Source organism: Chamaea fasciata, unplaced genomic scaffold, assembly GCF_029207755.1.
Source record: "Chamaea fasciata isolate MVZ Bird 193981 ecotype frontalis unplaced genomic scaffold, bChaFas1.0.hap1 SCAF_7, whole genome shotgun sequence".
Taxonomy (NCBI): domain Eukaryota; kingdom Metazoa; phylum Chordata; class Aves; order Passeriformes; family Sylviidae; genus Chamaea; species Chamaea fasciata.
Window position 1 is genome coordinate 16455110 of NW_027094092.1, and position 16942 is coordinate 16472051.

Sequence of the window (16942 nt, forward strand, 5' to 3'; positions counted from 1 at the left end):
TTGCTTTTCTTCTATCATAAGTGTGTGAGTGTAGAAGGTTCTATGCATATTTTTAAACTCCTGGGAACTAAATCCTAAGAGACCTCCTACAGTTTTGGAGGTCTCAATTTCAAGCCAGGTATGGAGAGAGCATCTGTCTTGATGTGCCTGGCAGCATTTGACTGCAGTGTGTTCAGTTCAGTGGTGTGTTGTCTGCGCCAGTCAGCTTTCCACAGTCTGCTACCTCTTCTATCTGTAAACCAAGGACAAAACTGATCTACTCATCTCAAGTAAGACTTTCAAGTAATGCCCTTCAGTGAAATGTCATTTATGAAAGAAAAATGTCATCACTGTACTTCTCATAGTCCAGGACTTTGTCCCATGTAGAGGCACAAGACAGAAATGGTTGTGTTGCTTTAGTATCTAGAGATTCCCAGTTCTCTAAACAGCAGTCTGATAAAGCTCATCCTCAAAAAATCTTACAGCAGTGTCCTGCCTCTTTTTCCTTTTAAAGCAAAACAAGAGTTCAGAGGAATATGCAACAGACCACCTTCTCAGAATTACTACTGCAGTCAGTACTGATGGGTGACTCCCCTGGATCCTGTTAATTTTTTATGTCCCTACAAAGAAGCCAGTAATTGATACAGGTTGGACACAGACTGTAGATCTCAATAGCGATGTCACTGATGCACGGCTCAGAAGGACCTAGCAGCCATCATGTCACTAGGAAAGGAGAGGTATCTGAACTCATTGGCAAAATAAAAGAGGCCTGAAATAGCATGCAGCTTTGCCTTCTTCCCCAGAGCTTTGCCAGCCCCTGGCATGTCTTTTTTGCGCAGCCCTGTGTTCGCAAGCCATGGAATGCTGTCCAGCTCTGAGCTGGCAAGGACAGGGGAGAGGAGAAACCCTGCAGGGGTGTTTGCTTTAATGCACATGCAATTATCAGAAAGCAGGGCAAGCTCAGAATAGCCTGTCTAGGGAGGTTCAGAGCCTGTGATAAACAGGAAACATGGAGAAACATTTGCCTAATGGTTAAAAGAGAAAGGAATAAAGCAAAGCTTTTCTCTTGCACGAACGCTGGGTCACATCACAGGGTCCCAACTGAAGCCAGGGTTGCCTTGTGCCGTGGTGGGCTGCTGACTGTGTCTTGAAACTGGGAGAAACAGCTGTGAAAGGCTCTGCAGGGCAAAAGGAGATGCATTGGTAATGTGTAGCTGTGCAGGTGCCATGCAGGTGCCAATTAGACATTCTAAAAATCTGTGCAGGAGGTTGATTTGACAGGATGCTCCAGTGATTCAGCTAATGACAAAGTGTAACATAGGGGCAACGTGACCCTTAGAGGAATCATGCAATACTTTTCATCCCTCTCCTCCATTTCTACTTCACACTTATTCTCCCCCAGAAGAAATCACATCTCTCTGGTTTAAGCCCATCTTGTCAGCAAATTTACATTGGCAACAAGTGCTCTGCTCTCTTGCCTTTTGAGTCAGGCACACAGGGTGTTAATTCACTTAGAAGGCAAGGAGGGCAGGTCAGGTGAGCCTGATAGTTTGTCTCAGTGAAGAAGGAAGTTTCCCTTTCTCTTGCATTCATTAGCTCAGTAACTATTGGGTCACTCATGACCCATCTGCTCCTTGAGAAATGAGGCTCACAGCTGCCTCATATTACCAGGCTGTATTTTATCTACAAAACCTGTGCAAGCACTATGCAACAATCATTGCTAGTAGTTTCTCAAAGCACACCTACGTGCAAAAAGCTGGGGGCCAGCAGATGACATTTCTCTTTGGAAGCTTTGAAGCTCACCAGCATCACACCAAAAAGCCCTCTCTTTCTACATTAGCATCAGTAGCTCCCATATGGTTCAAAATGCTGGCTTGAGAAGGAATTCCAGATCTGCAGAAATGGTGAAGGGCAGCAAAGCCCTACAGGATGCAAACATGTGCTGTTTTCCCTACTCATAGAGCAAGATGGTGCAGGGAGGGAAAGCGTGGTAGGTTTTCTTGTGAAAATCAAGCTACTTGAGGTAACTAATAAATTGACCCTACTTCGAGGTAACTAATGAAATACTTTTCAGAACTCATGGCTGTCCCTCAGTTACAAGAAACTCATCCAGGACATGACCTTTTCTGAATTCAGCATTCTCTACACTCAGACTGAACTTCAAAGGATGCAGAGATTTGGCTGCTTATCCAACTCCTCAGGCTAGAATTCAGGTTGGAAACCTTGTACCAGAGCACCTACTTTCTCCAGTGTCTGGCTTGCTGTGCAGTAATTTGCATTTCCATGATGAGGGCACAGAAAGCAGAGTAAATCACTCTGGTATTTCACTGAGTTGAAGTGGCAAAACCAAAGGCATCTCATGGGAAGAAACTAATACCAGGTTCTCTGAAAAGTCTGTGTTCCTGCCATAGCAGAAATATCACAGAAAAATACCTGGGGTTTTATTTATTTGGTACTTGTGCTTTCATATTATGTGGGACTGAAAGTTAAAAATGGTGAAAAATGCCTGGCTTTGGTGAAGACTGTCCAGGTCACTTGCTTGCTCTTGACCATAATGACAGAAATAGGCTACTCCTGAAATCAGAAGAGAACAACATTAAAGCTGAAATGGCTTTATACAACAAGTAACTGCAGGCCCATTATACCCTGTAGGGTCATCACTGCTGTGATGGGACATCATTCCTCCAAACAGACTAAGCCATTACCAGATCTAAGCAATACCAAAACATCTAATGCATTACATCAGTTTGCATCCACGGTTTCTATGGGAGCATAAATAGAGTTGAAATGGAAAAAATATCAGGGTTTAAATGATTAAACATTAAAGTATCTTCCTCTGCAGCTCTGAATTTGCCCGATTTTTTGCTTAAAATGACCTTTCATTACCTTTATCCAAAACTTATTCAGTAGTCTATTATGAATGCAAATGGAGAACCATGAAAGTTGTGCATCTGTGGGGAGTATTTCTTACTGCTACCATAGCCATTAACCTCACATTTCTGAATATACTGAGGCAGATTCAAAATGTATTGAAGTCAACAAAAGACATCAATTGACTTAAGTGGGATTTGAATCAGACCTTCTAATGATCATTAAGTGGTATCTGGAAGAAATTTTCTATTACACAATTTTGACTAATTAAATGTTTTAACATGAATTCAGGTTTTCTAGTACTAGTAATTGCAAGAAGATTTTACAAAAAGTAGATGAGGGAGGGGGGAAACTAGACATAGATCTCCACAGAATCAGACAGCTTGACAATGCTTTACAAAATACTTACAACAAACAGACAAAATTACTGGAAAGCTGAGCAATCATTCATTTTACTGAGGACTCTATTATGGGCTCATTCCACCACAATTTTTGTTTGCATGTGTACTTCTCAAAGCTATTTCCCCATAAATGAAAATGAAAATAGGTACGTGGGAGAAGCAACTGAGATGCATATTTGATTTTAAAATTTGCATGTGCAGACTTCTATACTATGAAGCTTTAGGTGGGTAAATTACTTTTCACAAACTAGTATTATACCAAAATGTCAGTTTCTGCTTGTCTTTTTCCATAGTCCCTTCAAAACTGCAATTCTTAAAGCTCCACTGAATTTTAAAATTCAGCATAAAGTCTGAGAGTATGAAGCTGACTGGACGGATACTGTAATTTTCTTGGAAATCCTTTCTTCTGTGCACCTCCACAACAGGATTCATGGCCTGGCCTGACACATAGATTCCAAGGTCTTGAAGGGACAGATCCTACAGGTCATCCAGCCATGGAAAATCCTACTCAGGAACGTCACGGTTTAACTCTGTAGTTAACACCTGCCGTGTTCCTCAGGGCTCTGCCATCAGCTCCCCAGTAAATATGGCACTTTGACTTATCTGCAGCGTCTGCTGCTTTAAGAAGCATCAGGGTTTCATGCAAGAGACACTGATGGGAGCTGACAAGGAGTGGATTTATTCATTCAGCACTTGAGATGATCTGCTGCCCGGTGGTACACAGCTAACGAGTGACTGACACACTAGTCTCTGCCAGCAGTCAGCAGAATAGGCCCCTTTCACTGGAAGGCAAATAGCCTCCCTGTGCCTCCTGTCACCTTCAGTGAGTGCCACATCCTGGCTGCCATCGCTGAGTAGCGCAGGACATAGGACACAAACCTGCAGCCACTCTACAAGAGAAATAACCTGATCTTTGACTTGCTTTTCTTTTTCCCTCCTTATCCTGGCTTTTAATGTTAATGTACACAGTTGTTTCTGTAACTCATGTCCACCCAGCCTGGCATTTATGAGAAACCCACCACCCCCACACAGCCAAGTCTGTGTGAACACTGGTAACCACTGCTCCAAAGCAGCACACTCAGTCCCTGTGGTGTGCACAGCCCTCCTCCCATGTCACATCTACAGTGCTCACCCCAATTGTAGAGCTGTAAGTCCAGTCCCCCCTAGCAAGGCACAGAATCAAAGAATCACAGAATAACCCAAGTTAGAAGGGACCCCAAGGGTCATTAAGTCCAACTCCTGGCCCTGCACAGGACACCCCAAGAGTCACACCATGTCCCTGATAGCATAGTTTGTCCAAATGCTTGAACTCTGTTGGGCTTGGTGCTGTGACCACTTCCTTGGGCAGCCTGTATACAACTGTGTGCTGGGCTCGTTTCAGGGGTACATATGGCCCTGTGCGGGTAAGGAGTGCAATTCAGAAGCAATTTTTGCCCAGTAGAAGTTACTTCTTCTGAAGAGAGAAGGTGCAGCCCTGAACATTTAATGCCTTGTGGGCTGCTATGCTAAGCTACAGAAAAACAGTCACTCCAAACAGAGAAATAAGCTGTAAAATTAAGGGGTACAGAGAGTTCAGCTTCAAATAATACAGGTGCAGAACTTCTTGCATTATTTGAGACATCACAGATTTTATATGGGCAATACCAAACATAACACTGGAATGCTGAAGCCAGTGTGTGGAGAATGCAGAAGATGCTGAATTCCATTAAGGAAATATGGGCAAGCACAAAGGAGTCAGTATAGCACAGCACAGCAAAATGTTCTGCCAAAAATATAGTGCAGAGCTTCTGAGAGCACAGGTTGAAGATACGATAAGGCAGAGGGGTTCCCAAGAGCATCTAGGAATGGGATTGAGACAGTGAAGTGGTGCTGACTGTACCATGGACTGGATTCTTGAGGGAGTCCACCATCAACAGAAAGAGAAATTTAAAAGCACAGTTTTGGAAAAGCTTCAAAGGATGACTTCTCTACCATTTCCTATGTGTCTCAGCTAGCCTCTTTCTCCCTCTTCCTCTTTTTCTCCATTAGACACATTGGCCTTGTTTAGCTCTTTGGTATTGTATTACACAAATGTCCTTTACATTTTATGTAATACTCTACCAGAAGCAATCAATGGGATTGTTGCTATTCCCTTCTCTACATCTTTCCTTAATGGCCATCTCTGGTTCCCTTAGAAGAAATTAGGCGAGTAAGGAATGCTCCAGGAGAGGGCAGAACAGCTGGAGCTCTGCAGACATTGGAGGCAGAATTCCAGATCCACTCCTGCCTTGCCCTTCTCCCCAACAAGCTTAACAACATCGCTGATTTCAAGGAGTGGAAAACAGAGAATATGATTTTTGTTATCCTTCTATATTCTCCTGTCATTCACTTTTGGTTGCCCCTTAACTCTTTAGATAGATATTCATATGTATTTGTCTATTAGGATCTTATTTCAGCTGAATTAATAAACTTAGTGAGATACTAACAGTTGATGTCTAGAAGGGATTCTCCAGCTCAGTAGTCCCTCACAACTGGCAGAGACAGAAGCAGAGTCTGAACAAACCCACAGCTCACCCCTTTGTTTCCAAAATATGGAGCTGAAGCACAATTGCACCTCCCAGAGGGACACTAGCCCAGACAAACAGTAGCACGGATTTCATCCAGGAACTCTGAAAAGGCCAAGGGCAACACATATTCACAGAGTTCACGTTTGCACTTTGCTTTGCAGTAAAGCGAAAGCCTTGAGGGGAGGCCTGGCAGCTGCAGGCAGAGGCACCAACAGCTGACTTCCTGCCAAACTGTGGAGCCAGTGGCTGGCCAAGCAACCCTCCAGTCCAGTAACCCTCCAGCCCAGTTCTTCTGCCCCAGCAGGTCGCCAATAGTTTCTATCACCCTGCAGCATAAATAGCAGCTCCCACCTCACGTGCACCAGCTCTACGTTAGTATTTCCATGTCCATTCCATCTTAGGGACACTGATCCCAAGAGCTACTCATTCTTATCTGTGATAAGAAATCAGTCTGCTCTGTCTGCAATTCTCCCCCCAGTGTGTCTCTCTAGTGACATGACCATATCTGGTGTATCTCTGCAATGACACAAACCAGTGCTTCAGTTCCAGCCATCCCTGCCCACTGCTCTGGATGTGGGATTTTAACTTTTTCATGGAGACTCACCTCAACCACAGGCATATTTTTTCATATCTTGCAAAACAGGGCTGAACAGTATGGGAAATCAGCAGTAACTTCTTAACATCTTTATTTGTGCGGTACCTGTTTGGATGTAGCCAACAGCAGATGAGCTCAAAGCCTGTTCTCTCAGCTCAGGTGACTCACACAACAAAATTAGTGGCCTCAACCTCAGCTCCAGGTCAGGAGTAAACTACTGGTGGACAGTTAAATGGCCATCACAAAACTTTCCCCTCCCTCACCTACTGCACCTCAGTTTGGAGAAAAGGCACAAGATTTCAAGATTTCAAGATGATTTTAACTCTGACACAACAGCTTTGTCCGTGGTGCCTGTCACTTCTTTCATCACATCAGGGATACAGCAAACACAGCAGCACTGTTTGGGAGTTTTCCACTGGGGTTTAATCTTCAAAAGAATGACTAATAAGGCAGGAATTGAAGTACAAAGCAAGAGGCAGAAAGAGAGAAGAGGAAATAAAATTGCCTGTTTTGCCTCAGTCTTGAGGCTGCCTGTGCTCACTCCCTGCCTCTCCTCAGGTTCAGCCTGCAACAGAAGACATTACAGCAAGTCTTGTACTCCCCTCAGTGAAGACAACATCTTCCTCTGTTTTGTACAAGCAACAGAAGCTGTAGAAAATTAGTCCATTGCTGCCATCAGCAACCAGGATATCTCACAGCTGGGAGTTAAGAGATCAAAGACAGCAACGAAGGAACATTTTGTTTCTCAGTTATTTTATCTCTGCTCTTCTCATATCCTTCTCATCACACACCAGTCCCTTATTGCTGGAGGTGCTGATGACATCTTGCAGACTATCAACATCAATATCAGGATCAAGAAGCCTCTTGGCAAACAAGGTTTACAAACAACATTGTAAAGATAGTTTCTCGAGCATTTGAAAACAAGTGATGGGGATAAGCTAAGTCATTCCTTCTTCTCATTGTCTGAACTCACTTAGGAAATGAGGACTTAAGTCATGAGGACTTCATTAAGTCATTAATGAAATGACTCTGGTCATATCCACCATATGCTCTGGTGCTGAATACTGATGTGAATTTTTCGCATCTTCATTATGTTTTCCAATACATTATTCAGTCAGATCAGACTTTCAGAAGTACCTGGCATTGGTCTATCTCCTCATCTCAAAGTTCATGGGATTCTAACTACTGATTGAGACCAGAGCCATGCAGTAATGATTGGCAAATTCCATCTTTAAGTTCTAGGTCTCTAGAGATGGGACTTGTAGTATGAGGCCTGCCTTTCTATTTATGCATCTGTGCCTCAGACATTACTTCTCAGATCCTGCAGTATTTCAGAGCTGTTCTGAGTTCTAATGGTGAATTCTTCAGCTTCACCATACTAAGCCACAGCCAAATATATTCCCTACCCTAAAACAGGTCTTTTCCACACAGTGACAATCACTTCTACAGTATGGTCTTGAATTACCTGTGTCACTCCAAAACAGCCTATATTATTATGACAAGTGTTGTACTGCAGTGCAGATTCACCCACCAACACAGAATTATTGCATAGAGATCAGCAAGAGCAGTGAAATTAGGGCATTTTATATTTGAGAAGGTGGTATTTTTTATTATTTCTGAAGAAGTTGTGGTTGTGCATCTTCAAAATACTCAACTTAGGTGCCATTATTTGAGTCTCTTCCCATTCCTTTGTATATGTCCTATGTATCACATCTAACACAGAATTCACAGCTATTTGGCTTTTGATGAAGAGCAAAGACAGGATGCAACACTTTAGTACATCAGGTGACAAAGCATTGCTAAAGAAAGTGCTAATGACTCAGAAATTACATAGCTAAAGCAACAGGAAAGTTCCAACGTTTAGCAAATTAGCTTAATTCTCTGAAGACAATGGACTTGGATGGACGTGCTTCTTCCAGTTATTCCTGAAAGTGGCAGAGAATGCATTCCAAAAAAAAGTTGAGAATTTGAAAACTGGAGTTCACTTAAATCATACCACCTTAGGCCTGTATACCTTGGGATGCTTTGGCACATATACAGGCATCCTGCTTTCACAATCAAATTCAAACTCCCTTGCACTTGCCAAATACTTAAAAAAACACTTATATGTGCAGATTGAAAAGTGCTCCCAATCAATTTGCTGAGAAGATGGCAGGCTAAATTTGAAACCAGCAATATTTGAAATGGACAGCTAGGCTAGATGTAACCCCCTCCCACCCTGACTTTTCAGTGTTTTCTTCAGGAGATCACATTCATCAGGCAGCTGAACCTTGTTCCCAGATGTCTGGAATATGTAAAAAACAACCTGTGAATCAGGGAGCTTTCCAGTACTCAGCATTATGGTCACAGCAGAGTTTTGGAATGAAAAGGCAAAGGATGCTGTTCATGTCATCCTCTCTCTACAGAAAGGAAAACCAATTACCTCTCTTTATAAGAGACATAATTAGCTCCCTTCTTTCCAATGGAGAAAGCCTTTCCCCCAAGCTTATACTGCCTCCCACACAAACACAGGACAGACAAAAAAGCAACCAAAATCTTGCTGAGGCGGATGCCATGCTGAGGAAACCCAGCAGTAACCTCAGATATGAGGAAACAGTGCCTGTGCTGTGAGGTTCACGTGTTGAATCCTGGCTTATGCAAACGTATTTGTGAGGAAAGTAGCACGGAGATGCTCTCCTTTGCACCATACAGAACTCAGAGCATCAGCAGCTGGTAAGGAATTCTGGTGATTTTAGGAGGCCATCTCTCTTCCCTGCAGAGATCTACATAACCATTAAACAGAGTTTTTCCCTTCCTTGGTAACAGTCTTACTCCATCCCAAGTGGACAACTTGAGGGTTATCCACAGTTTTGTCCTGTCCTTTGGCATTATTCTGCTGCCCACATGTTTCTGTATTTAGATTAGGGCAATGTTACACATCCAGACAGGGAGCCTGCTCTTTATTTTAGAGTGCATTCCTTATGCTACCACAGAAGCCACATAAAAACAACCACATTCTGTGAAATCTTAGGGACTGTGAGAATACTTTTTTTTTTTTTTTTACTGTTCCTTCTCTAGTTTTGCATTCTTATTCTTGCTAACGTTTCCAAATTGTTAACCACTTTTTTCCTAAGGCAAGAGTGATTTTCCTGGCAATTTTCCACACATTTTCCATGTTCTCTTCAGGATGGCTGGGGACTTGGAACTTGTAGAAAATGTTTTACTTCCATTTCAAGAAAGTGTTTGAAGTGCATGCTTAGTCTACGCCATGACTCTATAGCAATAAAAGCAATAAAAGACAGAGAAGTGATGAAAGAAAGTGAGAAAAAAATCACCTTGCAAGTTCTAGCAAACCTATAGGATAGTTACACATTTAGTTTGAAATGGTGGCCAATGTGAATGTTTTTGGTGGTCAACCAGCAAGTGGGGATAGTCTTTACATCTAACCCGTAAAACATGCATTTTGAAAAGCTACTTTTTTGACGAGATTCCTTTGGACATGTCTTCATTTACTGTCGTCCCTCTTCCTTCTATGGGAACAGTGACCTGTTTGGGAAACCTGAGATGTCTCCACAGGGTATAATTTAGCACTCTCCGAGCTTTGCCAAGGTCCCTGGAGCTCTCTTGTGTCTCTCTGATCCCTTATCTTGCTGCAATGATCTGCAAATGATCAGTCAGGTAAAACCCACAGGAGAGGAGACTGCTGCCTACCTACCTAACGCCTGAGTTTGTCAGTTCTACCTTCAAACAAATGAGCAAAGCTTCACTTACAGAAAACATACAGAAAGCTCTGATACACTCTAATTAAGGTAATATGAAGCAGTTCTTTATAGCTGATATAAGCAAAAGAGGAAAAACTCAAACAGCCCTCCTTTAAAAGTATTCTGAATATTTTCAAATAAGGCAATGTTCATTGGAGAGAGAAAGAAAATGTGTAGTACATAGCTGTGTCCTCTCTTTACTTTGATCTTAACTGCAATGGCTCTTCCTCATGCTTTTCCATGACAAGTGTGGATATTCTCCAGACTCCAAATGGAAGTCAGCACTTCCAATCAGCTCTTTATTGGGATCACTCCAATGGTGGTCTCCTTTAGACTTGAGGATACACCAGAACACCCAGTTTGCAGCAAGTTTCCTTCTGGGAGAAGAGTCTGATGTTACAAGAGAACCCAGGACCTCAGAGGGGATGCAGGACTGCAATAATCTCCAGAGGGTTTACATGAATGAATGAGTTTGAATTTCAAATGTAGGCCAGAAGCAGCCCGCCCAGCCTAATTTTTTCTCCCTCGCACTGTTTATTCAACCAAAAGGATTTTCAGACGACCTGAGGGGATTGCCTTCATGGGTGAGTGTGCATTTTACCAGAAGTCCTATTTGGCAGAATCACTTTTATTGTAAGCATTTTGGTTCTCTTGCTCTCACTGCATGCTGCTTTTCTTGGCCTTCTGGCTGTCTCCAAATCCTGTGCGAACTTCCCTTTCCACAGCACACCAGGAATCCAGCAGATGCACAAACTACATAGCTGAACAATCACTTTACGCCTCAAACACTGCCAAACAGTTTCTTGTGCTGCTTAAGAGGGCATATACTGCAGCTCTGCTACAGGGTGCCCTTCTAGAAACACCTTCATTTTGGTTGAAATGCCTCCTGCATTTTACAGGAGTGATCCTGAACCAGCAAAACGAATCTGGCAAGGGTTTAAAAAAGGAATTGTATTTTATTTTTAATTGAGGTGGGAGAATTTCCTTCTTTCCTTTTTCCCTTCCCCTTCTGACACCTCTTTAAATAGAGTTCCTCTCCCCAGCCCCAAACCCACCTAATGAGAAGGGGTCAAGCTATGTTTCTTGAGTCCTTTGTTCACCTAAACAGTATGGGGGCATGAGATAAGTCCTTGTCGAAGCCACCAATGATTAAAACATCAGCACCACGAGGAGCAGCTGCCGTCTGTGCACTCAGCTCTGTAAGCCACCCCCAGTCCTCTCCGTGCCGTGTGGGAGCAGCCCACCTCTCCCTGGGGGATCCCCACAGCCAGCTCTGCAAGGGAGCCTGGAGCTCCACTCCTCACATCCCGCCTGCCTCCTCGTTAATCGTTTGGGATGTGACAGCTTCTGCCACAGCTGCAGACACCTACAGGCTGAGGATCTTGTCTCCTCCTTGCCATACAGGGCTGTTCTCCCTTCCCCAGCTGCATTTAGAGAGAAAAATCCCCCCCCCACCTTTTTTTTTTTTTTTTTTTTTTTTTTTTTTTTTTTGTGCTGCAGCAGGGGGAACAGAGGACCTTAGAAGCAGCAAGAAGAGTTGTACTGCATTCCTCTCAGTGACTGTGTCTGGCTCTCAGTTGTACTGATGTTCCAGCAGAGTCAGGGCATTAAAAGGTATGCCTGGAAGAAACTTCCCACACAAAAGGCCTCTGTAATTCCTGCAGAGTTGGACTAAAGGCTCCGTGCCAGTTTCCTACCCCAGGTGTGTCAGGCACACATGTAAGTATCAGCTGTTGGATGAAGCACAACTGCTATTCCCCTTCAGTCCCTGGAGTGTAAAATCATGGTAATCAAAACAAAACTCAGAGCATTTATGAGGTGCCTCTGTATTTCCCTTAGAGACAGGTGACTTTACTGCCTCTAATGCAGTGGAGAAAGCTGGCTGCTCCCTTCAAGCTACTGACAAATGTAACTGCTTGGCAATATGCACTCTGCAATACTGAAAGGAAAGTCCTCTTACAGTAATAGCTTTTCCAAACCAGAGATCAGTCACCAGCCAGAACAGGACTGCCAAGCATTTCCAAAATGTAAGGGGCAATCCCATTTTTCAACTTACCAACAGAAAAATGAGGGAGCTGCACAAGACCTGATGTGCTGGTGCAGAGCAGATGCAGCGATGTCACAGCTTCTGTACCCTCTGCATCACTGGCTGAGCACGAACAACAACCAACAACCCCTTCACTGTCACAGATGACCCCTTACAATGGGGTTATTTTGTCCTGCAGGACAAATAGCAGGAATCCAGAGAGAAATTGCTTTCTACAGACCCCCAGGGCAGCTTTGATGCCCTCGGGGCACTTCTACCTTCACACCGGACTTGGCCAGTACAACAGTTCCACCTAAACCCAGTGAGAGAGGACTTAATGTTTCTTTGATGGTGACTTCCACCTGAATCCATTTCTTTCCCTTCAGTGACACCCCTCCCTGCCGCCTGCTCCCTCCCAGCCCTCAACAGTCTGGGAGTGGCCAGGTACAAGGTAGTCTATTCAGCGATGATCTCCATCCTTTTTGCATTTTGTTCCTTTGTCCTTTCCAAGCAAATTATCTTCAGGACCCTGGAACAAGCCGTCACTTCAGGCTGCTGCAGGGTTCCACTATCACATGGACAGCAGCCCCAGGACCTGCAGGACACATGTGAGCAGCAGGGTGTGTTAGGAAGCATCGGCACTGAACACCTCACTGGCACATCTTCCGCACCAGGGACTGCTGTCAGGCGCTGTAAAGCTGCCTCCTGGTGCTAAGGTAACCTGGATCAGGCCCCTGATACCCAGGAGCACCCTTTTCATTCCCAAGAAAAATGTTCTTCAAACTGGAGCATAGGGATTTCCTTACGTTAGAATTAAGGAGCTTTCAGTCTCTTCCTAAAGGAGCTTTTTTTTTTTTTTTTTCCCCCAAAATACAACCATTTAATTTTTTAAAAATCACCATTAAGAAACACTAAAAAGCTTTCTGTAATACATCTTACAGTTACTATATGCTTCCTGCTGGGAATCCACGTGTTGTCAGTGGAAGCTTCACCGGATGCTGACAACTTCCCCCAAAAGGAATGCCCCTGAGGAAGGATGTTTTCCCTGTGGCCGCTCTCCTGGCTCTCCTGCAGGAGGCAGCAGCAAGTAATGACCACAGTTTCAAAAGGTCCAGTAATGTTCGGTTTTCTGCACTGAAGTCCCCTGGGGGCAGATTTTCAGCTGCTGAACTACCCACAGTTCAGACATTAAGAAGAATCCTATTTCCAGTGAGGGACAATATAAAAATTAGATTTCCAAGTTTTTCAGACATTGTAGTGGACTGGTCTAATGAAAATCTGGTCTAAGAATGGAAGCTGAGCCCCTCTGAAAAGTCTATGCCTAAATTTTGGAGGAGATAAAAGGCTGCTGCAGGGTTCCACTAAAGGCAGGAGTAGTCAGTCTCATTACAGCAAATGTTTTCTACACATTCCTCAAGAAAAGAACTCCAAATATAGGACACATCTATACTATTTGGCATAAATACACATCTCAACCAGAGAGAACACTAAAATGAAAGAAAAAGTGCAATACTTTCTATTGCATCAATATACATAGTTCCAAACTTGAAGTTGAAAGCCACGTGCATCCAAAGCCACCCTTGGCATACCTCCAAACAAAATCATAACCACCTAAACCCTTGAGGTTTCATGGGGTGGGGTTAAAGTTGGAATGATAATCTGAAATGATATCCAAAGTAAGCCATAAAGCTGTCTAAGGGTCTCCTAACTTAGTCTGGATTCACTGGGTCTCTTAAGACTCTGGCAAATGCCATCATCAATATTGGCTTGCTCTGACAGGAAATACAAGGGAGGCTGTGAGGTTGAGGCGCTGATTTGTAATTCAGAGTCTAGCTTCACTTTCTGATTTTCTTAATAGCTTCTTTTGCCCTGCATGGGCTACTTAATCTATCTGTGTCATAGTTCAGTATCCAGAGAATGCAGACACTAAGATATTGGATTTTACCCACATTTTCCTGGCTTTTTACATGCATTGCCTGTTTAGATGTAAATGCTTCAGGTCAGAGGCGGCCCCTTGTTCCGTCTTTAAACATAGCTATGGTGTCTGGTATGCCAGGACACGTGCTAAGACACACCCTCTGACAAATGAAGAAATGACATTTCAAATGTCACCGCTAACTCAACTTAGAGCCTGCAGGGAACAAAGCAGTGGGGGGTAAAGCCTGCAATATGTCCTATGGAGCAAAATACAAGTTCAAAGCATGCTGCCATGGCTGATTGTGGTTGGTGCTGGGACTCTTCTCCACTGCCCAGGCTCCATGCATGGCACCAGGAGTCAGCAAGTAATGCATGTACGTCAGGAGGAAGCAGAGGCACTGCACGCCCTCCGAGCACAGGAAAACACAATGCCTCGTAAGGTGGGAGGGAGGGCGGGCAGACGGCATTACAGGTGGACTAGAAATAACAGAGCAAGCTTCATGCTGAAAAGAAGGGAATCTTTGTCATGACAACAGAGAGAGCTGTTAAACTACACAACATGCGCAGGGAATGTAAAGACAGGCAGTACGCTGGCAGCAATGCAGCAGTGAATGATGGTTTATTTTTAACAACAGTTTCTGAAACAGGAGCTGGTGATTTTGTTTGTCACTTTTTATTTCATCCAATTCTCTAGATGGATACTAGATCCTTTTGCAAGTGGTTTTTTTTTTTTAAATTTATTATGGTTTCTCCTTGAAGCAGAGATTGAAAATGCTGTGATAAGTAGACTGAAAGGTTCACTTAGTTTCAGCTGCAGTTTCCCTAAGTGCTTCTGTGTCCCCTGCTGAACTGCTGTTTTGTAATGCAGTGGAGGTAGAGCACGCTTTGGGGATATTCCACATCTCTCCTCTTGCCTACACCACACCACAAAAGAACCATTTTGCATCTCTCCTCCCTTCACCCTTCCTTTCCTGTAAGGGGACAAGAGTGACCAAGAAAGAAAGGTGTACCGTCACCTTCCTCGGACCTTTTTCCCACCAACTAAAACCTTGCAAATCTAAAGCATTAACTAAGCAGTTTCATGCTTTGCTCTTGCCTCACATCCTTCAAGGTGTGTGAACACAGCTGGCTGCAGACTAACAAGCCACACAGCAAATGCTCCACATTGGGGACTAACACTGGGGCACCAGAGGATCCAGAGCTGCAGCTCAGTGGTCTGAGGAACAACCTCTGCCACTTCGTCCCCCTTAATAATGGGCAGCAAACACAGAGGACAAGCGTGACTAGGTAGGAGAAACCAGGCTATCCAGGGAATCGTGCCACGCAAGTGCTGGGCTTCGCAGTCTGTAATAGGGGTGAGTCAGATTCTGAATTGCTATGCTGCTATCTTAGTTACAGTAGATGCTAATTCAGCTGGTCAGGTAGAGTGTGCTTTTAGGAGGCTAATATGAGCAAGCATATTGAGGATCTGGGACTTTTCCAGGCTTCATAGCTGTTCTGCCTGTCCTAAAGGGAAGATACACTTGTGAAATGCAAATGCACAGCAGGATCTGGAATACCAGCCTCCTTTGGAGTTTTCTGGGATGGAGTCTAATGCAAGACTTTGAGCTGTTTGGCAGATGAATGGGGCAGTTTATTCTTCTGTGGTGTTTCCAGAGGCAGCTGGAGGCCCTGTGGTGTGGAAGGTCTCAGTTTCAAGCAGGCACCTTCTATCTGCCTCATAAAAACAAAGATGGAAACTTTTAAAGGACTGATTTCAAAAGAGGGAAACCATATGACAGAATGTCACTGCTCTCTACTCTGATTCTTTAGCACCCAGAAGGATTTGAAAGAATCAGTGTCCAGCCTAAAGCCTGCTGCAATTAACTCAAAAGAGACTCACACTGGAGGGCACTGTATCAGAACCCATGAGGCTCTTAGACTCACACTGCCACACCTGCAAACTCTTAGCTGGTATTTCTATGCGGAGGAGAGGTGAAGGGGTAGTAAAGAGGGATAAGACTCAGTGCCTGCCCTTTCCTGAAGAGACAGTCAGTACACAGCAGCAGTGAGCCAGTCCTCTGGGTGCTGCTGCATGAGGCAGAACAGACACAGCTCTTCTCCTTGGTAGCTCTATGGACCTGTGGTGCTGACAGTGACAACAGCTTGTTGTTGTCAGCTAACACAGAGCTACCATGGCAGTCTGCCAAGAGAAGACCCAAAGTGCCATGTTTAGGGTTAGTTTATTCTGATTGGAACTGTACTTCAGTCCCTTGGGATGTGACCCTTTTCATGGAGTTTTCTAGAGGGAGCGAAGGAGCAGAGGTGAGATTCTTAGCTGAGACATCAGAGTCAAGCTGTTCTCTGAAACACCCTTTGTTGCTGTCCCTTCGCAAGCCTGCAGCCTCCGCTCCCTCCTCCCCTTCCCAAAAATAAAGCTCCATGATGTAAAAACATTCCTTTGGGGCTGGAGGTGGAAAAACTAGGACACCACAGTTCGGAAAACACTCAGCACTGCATGAAATATTCACTATCAACTGAAACAGGTTTACCCGGAGGAGGGTATGATGAAGAGGGAACAGGGAATCAATTTCACTCTCCTATGGTTTGTTATTCTGTCTGCTTCTTCTACTCTCCAAATAAGCGGAGCTTTTTGGAAGCTTCTGTCTGACCCAATTCCCATTCCCTCACTTTTCAGTCTGTGTATGCTTCCTGTTTTGTGAGCAAATAAACACTCATCCTAAAGACATCTTTGCCCAATCCTAAATACTCCTGCTCTCCTGAACAGGGCTAATAATGTAACAATTTATCAGAGAGAGAGCCAGAGAGAGCATGTGCAGCTGGGGGATCATCCATCAGCTGAGCACCACGAGATGGGAACTGAGGAG

At 44.1% G+C, this 16942-nt stretch overlaps 1 protein-coding gene across 14 annotated transcripts in view; it reads right to left on the reverse strand.

The window, feature by feature from the left end:
* Positions 1-16942, reverse strand: part of BRSK2 (BR serine/threonine kinase 2) — a 304937-nt gene that overhangs the window by 106405 nt on the left and 181590 nt on the right. The window lies entirely within an intron of this gene.